General features: G+C 43.8%; 1 protein-coding gene across 1 annotated transcript in view; it reads right to left on the bottom strand.

Annotated features, from left to right (window-relative positions):
• The window catches only part of LOC131591504 (mitochondrial nicotinamide adenine dinucleotide transporter SLC25A51-like), a 64,483-nt gene extending 51,327 nt beyond the window's left edge, over nt 1–13,156 (bottom strand). The window contains exon 1 of the mRNA XM_058862293.1: nt 12,909–13,156. The gene's annotated coding sequence lies outside the window, so the exon portion shown is untranslated. The remainder of the gene's footprint in view (nt 1–12,908) is intronic.
• Between the last annotated feature and the right edge of the window lie 2,464 nt (nt 13,157–15,620).

The following is a 15,620-nucleotide window of genomic DNA, read 5'->3' as shown; positions in this document are numbered from 1 at the left end:
GAGCCCGCCAAACCCCTTCCACCGGTGCCACTGGGCCAGGCTGGTCCCCAGCTCGGCTGAAATTCTGCTGCTGCTGAGTTTCACCAGTAACTGCTGGGCAGGGGGAGGGGAAGCCATTGGCCTCTGGCGTGGTGTCTCTAAATACAGCCAACTCCAGCAGCTGCCCCTGGCAGAGATGACATGACCATCCACAAGCCTGGGCAAGATTTAACCTTTTCACTACACAGATGAAACCTGCAGACCTCGATCCTCTCTCCAAGGAAAGAAAAAGGAGTGATGACATGTAAAAAAACAACATGAAAACACCAAGGTCAGTAAAAAAAAGTCAAGCCTCAGATAGAAAAAGGATGAGGAGATGCCCTAAGGGGGCTGAAAATTCTTTTGGTAATACCATAAACTGAAATATTTCCTTTAATTCATGAGAAAAGTATGGGGGGATGAAGTATTCCAACTGTAAATCTGAGCAGAGGCCTCCACTGATGAAGCCAAGCAGATGTTAGAGTAGCTGTGATCCCATGAGAAGCTTGAACAGAGGGAGAGAGATGAGAGTTGATGAAGACCCTTTGGCCCCAGGGAGAGAAGAAGAAAACCTCTGTTCCCAAAAATTATCACAAAGACCAATAAAGAAAACCTTTACCTTTAAACAGCTCATCCTTAAAATAATACCCCATAAGTTCATGGCCCATAGACACACCTCTTAGAAAGCTGTAAAAATAAGAAGAATGTCACGATGCAGAACTTTCTTCCTGGGCAGCTGCTATTTGTGGAAATGAAAAGCCACGAAAAAAACTGTTTCTTGTAAAAAAAGTCTCCATAACATAAGAAAAAACTCCTCTTCCTACAAGAACTGATGAAAGACTATTATATAGTTGGTACTGTTTTAACATCCCAGGTTTTGTCTCTATGTAGTCAGTTAAGAAAAAAAAAAGTTAAGCAGGGGGAGGAAAGGTGTTCTGGAGGTTTTATTCTGATACTTCTTATTCTTGTAATCCTGTTAATAAAGTTTCTTTATACCTTTTAAGTTTTAAGCCTGTTTTACCCTTCTCTTAATCCATATCTCACAACAAAAAAATAAGTAAGTATCGTGGTGATTTTAGCCAGCGCTAAAACCTACCACATTATTTAGTACATTAGCCAAAAAACTCAAATTAACAAATCTAAACCACTACATGTGTGCACTATTGTCAATTCAGTGGTAAATTACATTGACTCCTAATCTATACTATTTCTTTGCTAGCTTTAATATAGGTACCTTAATGACATGCACCGTTTTATGTAATCTACTAGTAGTTCATTTTATACTGTGTAGTAAGTAACTCTGTTTAAGGCCTTTTGTCTGTTACCTCCCTTCTATTCAATAAATAACTCATTTTCTAATAGACCAAATCGGCCATTTTTAAGAACTTGTGAGCCAGAGCAATTTAGGTGCGGGTCACCTAAGTAGAGCTGATGCCAAAAATCTGAGCCTAAGGCAGGGCTTGTCTAAAGCTCTCATTCAATCTATAACGCTGCTGAAGAACTTGTGGGATCTGGGGATAGAATAGAAGGCTCATTTACATATGTGTGTGTGTTTCTGTGGAAGGCGACTGGTGGGGATCCAGGGGCCAGCTACTGGATAGATTGTCTAAGCCCAGCTACTGAGGAATCGAGCATATGTACGTGTTAATTACTTTTGTGAATGTGTTGCTCAAAGCACAAGAATTAGAGATAGTAAGATACTACACAAATGTTGCTGTTAAGGAACAAAGTATCCTAGTGATGCTGTGCTGATTTTTGCCTTTTTAATTTTATATATTCTCTCTATTCTTTACACATATATTTGTAGCTCTGTAGTTTATTATTGTAACTTAGCTTCAGTATTTTCCTAGGCAGAAAGACAAAACACATTTCAAGACCCCTATGCTATCTCGGTTCTCCTTAGAAACCAAGGTTGAAAACCAGCTCAATCAGGACACATTTTCATAAACAAAATTCAGTTTCCACCTGAGGGGGTGTTGGGGGTTAGGTGTCTTTTTTTTTAGTTCTGGCTTGCCCGTGGAATTTTTACCCATTAGTTGCAGAGACAACCTAACTGGGTACTTGGTGGGTGCTTGCAAAAGACAAAGAGTTTGGCCCGGACCAGGCGGAGGGAAGGGGGCTGGAAAAAAAGGAGGGTGGGGACAGTTTGGCGGGCTTTCTTCAGCTTCGGAGAAGGACACGTTGGGTGCAGAGCTGTTGCGGTGGGGAGAAGGGAATTTCGCCATCACCCAGACGGAGCTGCTGCTGCTTCTCCTTCTTCCCTCTTTGTTGGTGGCCTCGCACCCCCTGTCCTGCCGGGACGTGTGGCAGTGCCAGGCACCGCCGCGGAGCTGCTGATACACCTCAGCCACCAGCCCGGGATCTCAGCTCATCCCTGCTGTTTCCAGCTGAGTGTTCCTCAGAGCCCTGCAGGAGCACCAGAACTGCCCGCCCGAGGGGGTTTGTGAAACAAAGCCTCTCCTCCATCCCGTCTCAGCTCAGAAGGCTGTCACGGGATCCCTGGTTCTGTTTTCCTGCTAATGCTGTAGTTATTGTTGTTTGTTTGCCTTGTTATAAATACTAGTAAAGAACTGTTATTCCTATCCCCAGATCTCTGCCTGAGAGCCACTTGATTTCAGAATTATAATAATTCAGAGGGAGGGGGTCTACATTTTTTATTCCAAGAGAAGCTCCTGCCCTCCCCAGCAGACATTCGTCTTCTAAAACCGAGACATTAAGGCATCACTAGGCTATTTTAATTTAATTCTCCAAGCAATAATAATGTTGAGGTCTTACACATGAGCATTTGTAAAGTAAAAAGTTTTGTTTGGGACATGTATATTATGTGCTAGGTACATGCAAAATTCAGCAAAATGCATTAATACTTCAGGTTATTAAATATGTGCAATGCAACTAAGTCAATAACAAGATTACATTTTTGAAAGGCTTAGTTTGATACATTGTCTGATTTTTACTTTCTGGTTCAGTGATACTTCACCTTTCAGCAACAGCTGGCAACAAAGATTACCTTGAAGTGCTTGCAGTATATCTATACTTAGCATAAATGGTAGGTTTTTGGTAGAATGGGTCTGCAAGATTGATCTGTGCAAGCATAGGCCATGAACTGTCCTGTGCTAGTCACAGCTGGCTACAACTTGCTAGCACAGCAACTGATGAAAACAACCCACTACATAGCAAAACTTCAACATGATGCCTCTGCACAAACATATTTAACAAAGGGTGGTAGCAGCTAGGGACAGGACACACAGGAAGGGACATGTGAGGACAGGTGAGGAAAACCAGAAAGAGACACTTTGGGACACAGCTGGAGACTCAGATGTTCCATATGAGAAGAGGTGGTATGTCTCTGAGGGGACTACAGCCCATGGATAATCCACAACAAAGCAGGTATACCCCCAAAAGGGGCTGCAGCCTGTAGATAAACACATGCCAGAGCAGAGGAAATTAATAAAAAGCCAGGAGCAGTGTAAGAAAAAACACTATGCACTGTTCCAAACATCCTGCACTGTCCATTGCCTCACTGAAGGGACAAAGTGTAACACATGGCAAAAATAAGGGCAGTGGAGACTAGGGAGGGGGGAAGAGAGGTGTCTGGACTGAAGCTGGGCCTGGGGAAGGGAGAAGAAAGGTATTTTCCCTAAGTGTTTATTTATTTGTCTTCTTTGTTTCTCAATACTTGAATTAATAACTAAATAGTTTTTTAAGTTAAATTCTCTGAGTCAACACCATCTTGCATAACAATATCCCAACCATTCCCCTACCAAATGACTAGAAGGCATGCATTTCAGCTATGTGGTGGTGCGTGCCTAGTCATGAGGGACACCCATTTTGGCCACATAACATATCCTTCCAATTGTGTGATAAGTTGTTTAGGTAGCCACTGTCTGCGGTCTTTATAAGGTCTCAAAACATTTTCCAATCTTGGGGATCCAGGAAATGCTAGATTAACTCTTCTGGAGAGTCAGATATAGTCAGTGGGTCACAAACTGGACATCACTAATATAAACAGCTGTGAGGAAAGAGCAAAGCCTGACACTGCAGAAAATTCCTGGGAAGCACAAGAGAAAGTATATTACACACTATCTGAGAACAGGAAAGGTGTCCTCTTGTTGCAGCGGCCTCAGGGAGACAAAGAGTTACATTGTCCCACCCCAAACCCCTTGTGAAGGGCGGCCCAGGAGTTCTGATTGGGTTTGAGTCCCTGGGGGGTTCTCCCTTGGTGTGTTTCTAGTGGTCCCTGACCCTGAACTCCACCCTCAAAGGTGTAAACCCTCGATTCTGTCCCTCAAAAACCCCTGCTGTGCCTCTGTTCGGGGCTCTCTGTTCTGGACCTGAGTTTGTTCTCATGCTGAATAAATGGTTTCATGAACGGGAGCCCGTCTCGTTGGTGTTTCATGCTGGTCCCCAGAACCCTGCTGCTTCCCTGGACAAGATCCTGAGGTTGCAGGCTGCAACAAATGGTGAGAGAATGCGTGGCATCCAGCGAAGCACCAGGAGAACAGCAGGACCCGGCTCCATGGACACCTCGTAAGTCCCCGGCTGATGGCTTGAGAGCCGGCGAGACCCCCGCCTTGGAAAGGAGGACTCGAGAGTACCTGGCAGGGAGACTGGGTTGAGAGTGCCTCGGGCATGGGGGAAGAAAAGGGATTACGGAGGTGTGGGAGCCGAGACCAGACGCTGGGACAAGCACCTAACATCACCCAACGAGACGTATTATGGACGATATCAACATTATGGACGATTCTATCAACACTATGGACGATATCAACATTATGGACGATTATATCAACATTATGGACGATTATGGACGGTATGGATCTTCCGGTGGACTGTTTCTGTCTTCTGTGAAGTTCCTTTTTTTTTTTTTTTTGGTGTATACCTCCCTGTACCTTCCCCTTTCCTCTGTTCCTAAGGGCAGGACAAAGGGTGAAAAAAGCCAAGATGGCTCGGGGTTGCTGCCGTCTGCCCGCCGTTCCGTGTCCTCCTTCACCCCCTGTCTTTCCATATTCCCCGTTCCCTGTCCGGGAAAGCCTGTCCCGGCCTCCCCCCCCATCCCAAGATGGCGCCGGCCACGCGGTCTGGGATCCCTTGTTTCCCGCCTTGCTCCTTCTTTTCCGGTCCCAAACCTTCCCTTCCTGAACCTCCCAGTAACTCCTGCTTGGCCCCATCCCTTTGTTCGGTGCTCCACCCCTGGGGGCTGTGCCTGTTCCATGGTGGGCAACACCTCCTCCGGGGAAATCGAAACTGTAACCGAGCTCCGAAAGCCAGTGTTTCACCCAGATCATCTAAAGAGGCGACGCCCACATGGGAGCCGGAGCCGAAGCTGGAGATCGAAGAATTCTGCCCCTCGTAAGAGGAGATCTAAGAGCTGCACCCTTCCTAACAGAGAATCCTAAAGTGGAAGAGACTGAACAAAAAAAAAAAAAAAAAAAAAAATTATGTTTGCATTAAGTACCATCACCGTTTAATTTGCCCGGCGTAGTCCGAGATTTAAGTGTTTGTTTTCAATTTTGTTTTTTCTGTTTGCTTAATGTGTTTTGTTATTGAGCTATTGGTGTACCACAAAGCAAAGTGGGTGCTCTGTGGAAGAGGTGAGATTTTAAGGTGTATGTTTGGAAACATTTTAAGCTCCTAATTAAAATTTGAAAAAAAAAAAAAAAAAAAAAAAAAAAAAAAAAATAAAAAAGGAGCAGATGTTGCAGCGGCCTCAGGGAGACAAAGAGTTACATTGTCCCACCCCAAACCCCTTGTGAAGGGCGGCCCAGGAGTTCTGATTGGGTTTGAGTCCCTGGGGGGTTCTCCCTTGGTGTGTTTCTAGTGGTCCCTGACCCTGAACTCCACCCTCAAAGGTGTAAACCCTCGATTCTGTCCCTCAAAAACCCCTGCTGTGCCTCTGTTCGGGGCTCTCTGTTCTGGACCTGAGTTTGTTCTCATGCTGAATAAATGGTTTCATGAACGGGAGCCCGTCTCGTTGGTGTTTCATGCTGGTCCCCAGAACCCTGCTGCTTCCCTGGACAAGATCCTGAGGTTGCAGGCTGCAACATCCTCTTTCTTCAAAGCCTGCAAACCTTGAGGAAACTAAAAAACTGTCAGGCCAACAGATTTATTACAGGCTTGCAACTGGGTTGCATGTGAAGGACTGAACAGAGATTCTCACACTAAGTGTATAAGTACTGTCTTAACTCTGCAATAAACAGATTCATTTTGCTCTCAGCTTGTGAGTCTCGCATTCATAGGCCAACAAACAGCAGACGTTCATTTCAATTGTCTTTTGATAAGCCTCAGGAAAGGGAACAGTCTAGTACTGTAACTACACAAATCATTAAAAGTAAAAACAAAATACACAAACTGCTTGGCTACAAATATTTTATAACTATAGAAATTTTCAGGGTTGGGGAAATGTTAAGGGAAAAATATGAAGAAAAACTATAAAATCCTGAAAATGGTTCTCTCTCCCCTAAGACTAGGGGCAAGAAACTAGCAGGTTCAGAACAAAAGGAGAGCACTTCTTCACAATATGTAGTTAAGCTACAAAACTCGTTACCGCAGCCAAGTTCCCATAGGTTCTAAATGCAACTATGTATATTTATGGAAGAAAAATCTGCTAGGGACTATGAACTACTCAGACACTACGTCTGCCTTGGGAAGTCACTAACACTGAAATTACTGGAGGATTCATTCCACATATTTGTTGCTATGGCTTACAGCTTTACAATTCACTTTGATATCTCCTGAAAGAAATTTAGAACACCCTTTTTTCAAATGACAGAATGATTTATTCTCAAGAATAAGAGGATGAGCATTTTTTTACTTAATATTTTGATTATAAACTTGAAAGAACCATTAATAGAGGGTGTGCTTAGTAAATAAATGTTTGAATTATTGACTTACATCACCATTTACTGCTGGTAAGCAAGCATCCCTACAATACAGAAAGAAATACAGTATGATTTTCTGAAGCTAATATTTTTTTTTATTTATATAGATTATAAATAAAAGCTACAAAGAGTAAACGGAAGTGTTTTGATTTCCTGGGAGAACAAGATGGAATTTCACCATCTGTTCATCCATCTCCCTTCAGTTATTAACATCGGAATCTCTTGGCCAATCCCAACCAAATTTAACAGAGGGTTAAGTAGATACATGTCCTGGGGTGACTTTATGATACTGGTATCCCCAATCGTCTGGTTTATGTTATATATTAAGTTCTGCACCTTTAAGACTGGCTCTGAGAGCAAGAGAGGAGGAAGAAGAAGCGTGCAGTTTGTGTTAAAGAAAAACATCACTCCCACACATCTCGCTCCTGGACTGTGGTGTCTGCAGCACGGACAGACAGCGGGACAGAGCTTCTCTCTGGCTTTTAGTTAGTTTTAGCTAGCTGAGGCAGAGGAGTTCCCTGGACCTTTGTTTTCTCCTTTTCTTGGATCTGTGCAAACCTGCTCTGGACTGAACACCCAGCCAAACCCCGGGAGCTCACGCCTGTGGCCCACCGGGGCCTGGGCCTCGGCACTTTCCAGCGCCGGAAGGACTGATAAAGAACCTGAGCGAGCCGAGCTACACCACATGAAAAGGACTTTTCTTCCTAGACTTCCCATCCCATCGAACAGCAAGAGGTTTTATTATTTAATATTATTCAAATTTCTGTTAAATAAACAGCTTTTTCCACTTCTCTCCAAGGAATTAATTTTTTTTTTTTTTTTTTTTTTTTTCCCTTTCCCGGACCAGTTAGTAGGGAGGGGCATTTCCCTGGGAAAATCCCCATTTGGAGTTTTCCTCCCTAATTTGCCCTAAACGAGAACAATACTGAATTCCTCGAAGGTTTGCTGAAGTTGGTAGCTGGGTATGGAAGAAGCAAAATTTATAACTACTTTCTCGGAGTCTCAACTGAAACCCTTATCCTCTTACAAAGGGTGGTAGTGCGGGGAATAGTCAGTTTGCACACATGTAGCTAAGAATTAGCCACTCTACATGTTTCCACCTGCCCAACAAGACACTGACCCACTTAAAAAAGCATACATGCAAGTGTACTTGCAGTGAAAACACATTGGGATCAAAACCTTTTGTTACTTCTAAAACAAAATCATCACTATCAAGTTATGTGAAATATAGTAGTTTTTAATTGTGATTCACCACTTTATTACTCTTCCCAGTAATAAAGCATTAAAAATGGTTCACGTGAGTGTAATTTAAAACAATACACCAAACAACACCTAAATAAGCTTGCAAATTCATCCCTCTCGCAAAAGCTTGCTTAAAGTTCACTGTAACGTCTCTCTTTTGTTGGTTTTATAATGTAATCAAGATCTAGTATGCTTCAAATATTCCATTAAGTAGAACAAATGAAAAAATAACATACTAATTTATTTAGTCTAAAAATAATCAAATTTAGTTTTCTCCTTACCAGATAAATTTAACGCAATTTACTATTTGCACTTTAACATCCCCTCCCCAACAGTAACAATTTATATTTAGGTGTATTTGACATTGTATTGGGTTTACATGGTGAGGTTTTGGTAGTGGAGGGGGGATGCAGGCATGTTTTTTTCTGAGAAGACACCAGAAGCTGCCCCCATGTCTGACAGAGGTAGTTAGTTCCAGCCAGCTCCAAGATGGACCCACCGCTGGCAAAAGCTGAGCCAGTCAGCAATGTTGGTAGTGCCTCTGTGATAACATATTTGAGGAAGGGTAAAAAAAATGGCTGTGCAACAGTAGCTGGGAGAGAGACAAGTGAGAATATGAGGGAGAAACAACTCTGCAGACACCAAGGTCAGGGAAGAAGGAGGGGGAGGAGCTGCTCCAGGCACCAGAGCTGAGATTCCCCTGCTGCCCATGGTGAAGACCATGGTGACGCAGGTTGTTCCCCTGCAGCCCATGAAGGTCCATGGTGGAGCAGATGCCCACCCTGCAGCCTGGGGAAGACCCCATGCCAGAGCAGGTGGATGTGCCCGCAAGGAAGCTACAGCCTGTAGATAGTTGAAACAGGAATAGGCTCCTAGCAGAACCTGTGGCTCTGTGGGGAGGAGCCCGCACAAAAGCAGGTTTTCTGGCAGGACCTGTGACCCCATGGGGGATCCAAGATGGAGAAGTTTGTGAAGAACTGCAGCCCATGGGAAGGACCCACATTGGAGAAGATCGTGGCTTGGAAGCCTGGTATGCATGTGTCTCTAAAGGTGGGGCACCTGGAGGAATTGGCTACTGCAGGGACCAGAGGGTCCAAGACAACTGCCAACAAGACCTTGGGGTCTGGGAGTGGAATAAGAAACTCATTTACATGTGTGAGTGTGTTTCTGTGGGGGGCAGCTGGGGAGACTGAGGGGACTTAGGGGCCAGCTATTATGTATATCAAGTGTAGCTACTATGTAGATCAAGTGTCTAAGCCCAGCTAGCGTGTGCACGTGAGGGGGGGTCTATACTAGCAACTGGAGTTGGGCTATGAGCCTTGGAGGCTCATATGCCCAGATGTGAGCAACTAGGGAGACATAGGGATCCAAGGGCCAGATACTAGATAGACTCTAAATCCAGTTACTGAATGGATACACATTGCATATACATATATCCCACTAATGAACCTTCATCCTGATCAGCCAGAGAGGGGAACAGGATGAGGCTATTGTTGCTGTTTGTCTGAGTGCTGAGTGTTTCTCTCTGTTGTTCTGTGTTGCTGGCCATATGTATATGTACACTATATATGTATTTGTGTACTTACTGGGAATACATTCTCAGCCTTGCTGCTGGTTGGATCTGGGGATATTGAGCTGTGGCAGACTTGTTTCTATGGTGCTGCCAGATTCAGCAATTCCATAAAAAGCCATCAGGATGTTTCCCATCTTGATTGAACTACTGAGCACTGTAGAGTGTGTACCACTGAAAAGTCCTGATGGCTTTCAGGTCACAGATTATTCAATTAGTTAACCAGAACAACACTGCAAACTGGTAGACCTGTACCACCAAATATGGGAAATGCTGGTCCTATCTATTTAGTTTTTATCCCCATTCTAATGCCAAGCACAAGCATGACAATTAAAGTAAAAGGTTTTATGAGGTTTTGTTTATTTTTCAGGTTTGATAACTTATCACTAGGACAGTGTCTAATTACTGCCTGCTGGTTCTTGAGCTGGTAATTATTAATCAATATCAACCAACTTAAAACAGGAACAATACAATATTTTTCAAAACCTGACTACAGATGGTTTCTAACTATCTGCTTTAACCTTCAAGTCTGACACTTTTCGATATAGTTATGCATGTAAATAAGAAATTCTTCAGTCTTGGTAGCTCATTATAATAGAGGAATCCTTAATACGTCTTACAGATACCAGTGAAGGTCTGTTAAGTAAGACCTGTTAGTTGCACTATAGCATTTTGCACATGTAGTCAACACACTGAAGAATCATTATAATTATTTTGGTGTTAAAGCAAAAAGGGCTAAGTAAAAACAGAAGTGGATGAGTGACTTGCTAGTGCCAAAATGGTTGCATAGTTACTGTTTACGTTGAACTAAAATATGGCAAAATTTTAAAAAAGCACAAAGCTATTTGACCAATCAACCAGTGGACAATGATGATCCAGGGAAAGGCCCCTCAAAGCCAGCATCCAGTTACCTGTTCAAAAGCTGGAAGTAAGAGAGTTTTTTTCCCAGGGCTTGTTCATTTTTAAATGTGATTTCACAGAGGCATATTCAGCTCTCTTAAGTGGTTTAACAGGGTGTCAATATTCAAAACTAGCCAGCTGATTGGTTGTCAGGTCCAAAGGAAGCTGCCAAGGTCCTTACAGGGGATCACTTCTGTAGCTGGTAGATTTTTCCTTAACTAAAAACCAAACTATGTTAAACCACGACAACTACTTAACAAAAGACACTAAAATTTGAAGTGAACTCTTCCCACCCCCCAGTAACTCTGCATATACATCTGGGGGAAAATAAATAGCAATATTATGTAATATTCTTTCACCTGTTTCTCCACAGCTCTCCATACAACTAATAGTTACCATGAGCTGACAGGTTTATGATATTTCATAGAATCATAGAATTGCTACTGTTGGAAAAAAACTTCTAAGATCATCATGTTGGGCCTTCTTGATTGTATGATTTCATCAGAAATTAAATATCATAAAGGAAATTAATTTGGTTTCCCAGTTTGTTTTTATTTTCCAAGATATATATCTTTGCTTACATTTGGTCTCAATTTCCAAAGAATACCCTCACAACTAACAGGAACTGAACGAGATCAAAGCAGAGGCTAACAAGCGTGATATTGTGGCAGGGGTCTGTTACAGACAGGGTAAGGAAGCAGACAAAGCCTTCTTTAAGCAACTGGAGGAAGTCTACAGATCACAGATCAAGGGCAACAAGAACTTCTACCACTTTAATAGTAAAAGACTGAACAAGAAGGTGGGATGGATGATCTAGTGACAGTGGACATAGATGAGGCTAAGGCACTCAATGCCTTCTTGGCCTCAGTCCTCACTGGTGGTTTTCCAGGCCTCTGTGCTTAGGGTTCAAGGAAAACTACCAACAGTAGAAGAGGATTGAATCAGGGGTTATTTCAAGGAACCTAATCTGTTCAAATTCATGGGACCAGATGGGCTGTATCCTGGGCTATATTACTGGGACCATGGCTAGTAGATTGGGGGAAGTGATTATCCTCCTTTACTCAGTGCTCATTAGATCATATCTAAAATGATGTGTCAAATTTTGGGCACCCCAATACAAGAAAGTAATTGATAAAGAGGATCAGCAGAGGGCCACCAAGATGTCAGGGCAATGGAGTACTTGCACTATGAGGAGAGGCTAAGGGAACTGTGCTTATTCAGCCTGGAGGAAGGAAGGCTGCAGGGGCACCTAATAGGAGGCTATCAAGGAGACAGAGCCAGGCTCTTCAGTGTTGCATAGTGGGAAGATGACACAATAGGCACAAATTGAAACAAGCAAGGTTCATGCTGACTATAAGGAAACTGGTTTTCACCATGTGGACAGTCAAGCAGTGGAACAGGGGCCCTGAGAAGTTGTGCAGTCTCCAGTCTTGGAGGTTTTCAAGCCCTAACCAGAGGGAACCCTGAGCAAACTGGTCTGAATGAGGTGTTGACCTTACTTTAAGCAGGCAGTTGGAGTAGACATCTCTAGAAATCCCTTCCAACCTGAATTAATTGTTCTCTTTTTTTTTTTTTTGTCTTCTAGGCTGAGAAGAGGCTCTCTGAAAAGAAGTAGAACAGCCAAAAGTAAAGACACCTAAACACAGTGTTGAGTTTGGAAAGCAGCAGCCACTGCATTCTTTTGTTTAGCCTTAGCCTTTTCCCAGTGCCTGCATCAGGAACAATGCAGGGATTTAGAGAAGCATTCTGAGTGTGTTTGTGTCCTGAGCAGGATCAGGCTTTCAAGCTCTGCTCTGTAGACTGCCACTAGCTCCTCGGCAGCAGGTACTGCAGAGTTCACTGCCTGCGTGGATGAGAAAAAGTGACCAAGGGATCTACAGCTAGGATTCCAGACGGCTTGCAGAAGATTGCCGCATGCTATTGTTATTTTCCCTACTCATGTGCAGTAGTCACCTACTCCGCAGCATGGCGGAACGTCTCTTCTGCTGTTCCCACTGAGTAGCTTGTCCCAAGACGCCACTCCCAGTCTGGAGCGCAGGGACGAATTGATGCAGCCCGGCTACCGTACACCACCACCTCCCTGCCTTTCCCGGGTGCTCCCCACCCCCCTCCACGCTGCCGTGACAGTCTAGGACGTTCATGCTCCAGAGGCAGCAGCGGTCTAGCCCGGGCGCGACCTTCACCACCGATGGGAATCCTTATGATACAGGAGTAAGGGACGAGAGAGAGGCCGCACAAAGTGGTCCCGCCGTAGTGGAGAGAGATACGAACAGCAGTACACCCTCACCCCAGTGACTCACCTGTTGCGTCTTCCATGCCACCTGAAAACGCAATTCGGAGTTAAAAGTTGCTACTGCCGCCGACCAAACTGGATGCTGCATTCACCACCTCATATTCTCGATGACGTAGCAGGTGCAGCACGGAAACACGACTCGCGTCAACTACACGTGACCAAGAAAAAGAGCAGCTGGGAAGAGTAAACCCCACCCCGTCTCCCCTTTCCTCAGCCAATCACAGAACTGCCTGGGTACGGCCTCGCTCCAGAAGGCGATCCTGAGTGTCATAAATACTCATGCTTGGTGAGCTGTGCTTGTGGTAGGATACATAGCAGGGTAAAATGTGCTGCATAGCAGCAGCTGGGAGAGAGAGGAGTGAAAAAAGGTGAGAGAAACAACCCTGCAGACACCAAGGTCAGTGAAGAAGGAGGGGGAGGATGTGCTTCAGGCACCAGAGCGCAGATTCCCTTGAAGCCCGTAGCAAAGACCACGTTGTCCCCTTGCAACCCATGGAGGTCCACGGCAGAGCAGAGATCCACCTGCAGCCCGTGGAGGACTCCATGCCAGAGCAAGGGACGTGCCCTAAAGGGAGCTCTGACCCCATGAGAGAATCCACGCAGGACTGAGCTCCTGGGAGGAACTGCAGTCTGTGGAGAGGAGCCCATGTAGAAGCAGGTTTTCTGGCAGGACCTGTGACCCCGTGGGGGATCCATGCAAGATCAGTCTGCTCCTTGTGAAAAACGAGGTTCACATTTTTTAATATAAAATTTAAGAAGTTTAATAGAAAGACAATTAGGAAATAAGAAATAAAGCAAAATGAACAAATATGGCTGGGTGCCTCAGCCTTCAGCCAAGAGAGCACACCTTACTAACAAAGGAGCGTCTCTTAAAAACAGAAACCTATTACATATTCATAAATTCTCATACATGATTCAAACATTCCTCTTAAGTTTGGGGTGTTCCTTTGTTTAGCTTCAACTCGCCCCCTCCCCAATAGATCAGTCTTCTTGGCTCCCTTGAGTCTCACACTCCTTGATAACAGAGGTTCAATAAATTCTTCCCTTGGAGCTCTGGTCACTGCTGTCTTCATCTGGATAAGATAATTTAAGAATGCAGGGGGGTCTCTGACTCTCTTTTCAGTTGCTGGGTTATATGAACCAAAGCAGTTTTTATTTTAATACTATGCTACAGCCTTTATCAATAACAGAAATAAAATAAACTATATTAATACAGCAAAGTTTTCCAACATTATACATATAACATTCATTTTAATATTTGCAAAAAGCCAATAATATGTATCTATAACATCCTGAAGGACTGTAGCCCCTGGAAAGGACCCATGCTGGAGTGGTTTGTGAAGAACTACAGCCTGTGGGAAAGACCCACATTGAAGAAGTCTGTGAAGGTGTCGTGGTTTTGAACCAGTAATTAACAAAAAGGGGAAAAAAGAATTATTTATTTCTTGCTGTGAGATATGGATTAAAACAAGAGCAAACCAGGCATAAAACTTAAAAGGAATAAAAAAAGTTTATTGACAAACTACAAGAATAAGAACACCAGAATAAACTTTTAGAAAAAACCTTTTCATTTCTCACTGCTTACTATTCTTTTGTTCACATGACAACAGAGACAAGAACTTTAGAATTTTTGATGGTTTAAACAATTCTTAATTCCTTCTATAGTCTTTTATCAGTCTCTGTAGAGAAACAGAAGTTCCTTTCTGTTAATTTATGGAGTTTTTCACAAGAAAACTATTTTTGTTATAGTTTCCCGTTTCTCTGATATCAGCTGCTCAGAGCTGCTGTTATCAGAGCCCACCCCTCCTATTCCACATCACTCTGAAATGTGTTATAGGTCATTAGTTTGGGGATAGCATTTTAAGGATAAGTTATTCAAAGGCAAAAAGTATTCATCTGTTTTTGTGAGCTTTACTAGAAAACAGTTTTCTCATTGCCTCTCAAGGCTTCAAATCTCCCAGCACTTCACTATACCATAATTATTCTACTTTTTCTCAAATTTACACTTTGAACACTCTATTCCTCCCCATACTCTATCATGAATTAAAGGAGTTCTTTTCAGGACTTTATTGTCCATCCCCATAGTTTTAACAGAAAGATATTTCAGCTTAATTAAAGCATCTTCTTAATTCTCTACCTTTCTTGAAGTTTCTTTTCTTTCTTGCCACTAGTAGTTTATAAAGTCTCTTTTCATGTTGATCACTCTCCTTTTCTCTCTCTGGATAAAAAGATTAATCCGCAAGTCTCATCTGGATAAGAAAGAGTTAAAATCTTGCCCAAGCTTTTGTAGATGGTTCAGTGATCTCTGCTGAACAGGAGCTGGAGCTGTCTGCGATGAAAAGTTCTTCATAGCTGCTCTGGAGAGCGTGGTCACCGTCTCTGCTTGCTTCAGGCTTAGAGCTCTTCTCCTTCTTTACTCGACAGTTTTCTGGTAAATTCCATCACGGCAAAACCTGCAGCCAAGCCAGGAACCGGCCTGGCCCAGCTTGGCTCGGAGCAAGCTCCCGCAGGCCCCATCTCCCGGCCGGAAGACAGGAGATGCGGCAGGCCCAGCCCAGCCCCCGCCCCCCCCCCCGGCGGCCGCATGGCCTGGGCAGAGAACCGGAGGCCAGCCAGAGGTCTGCTACCTTTCACAGCCAAGCAACAAAGAGAACAACAGAGTTCTGGTTGTACACTTTAAGGTGGGGTTCACAAGTTGATCTCACTTTTCAATGGCTAA

The sequence above is a fragment of the Poecile atricapillus genome, chromosome W (genome assembly GCF_030490865.1).
Source record: "Poecile atricapillus isolate bPoeAtr1 chromosome W, bPoeAtr1.hap1, whole genome shotgun sequence".
NCBI lineage: Eukaryota > Metazoa > Chordata > Aves > Passeriformes > Paridae > Poecile > Poecile atricapillus.
Note: the sequence above shows the minus strand (reverse complement) of the source record. Positions and strands in the feature narration are given on the sequence as shown.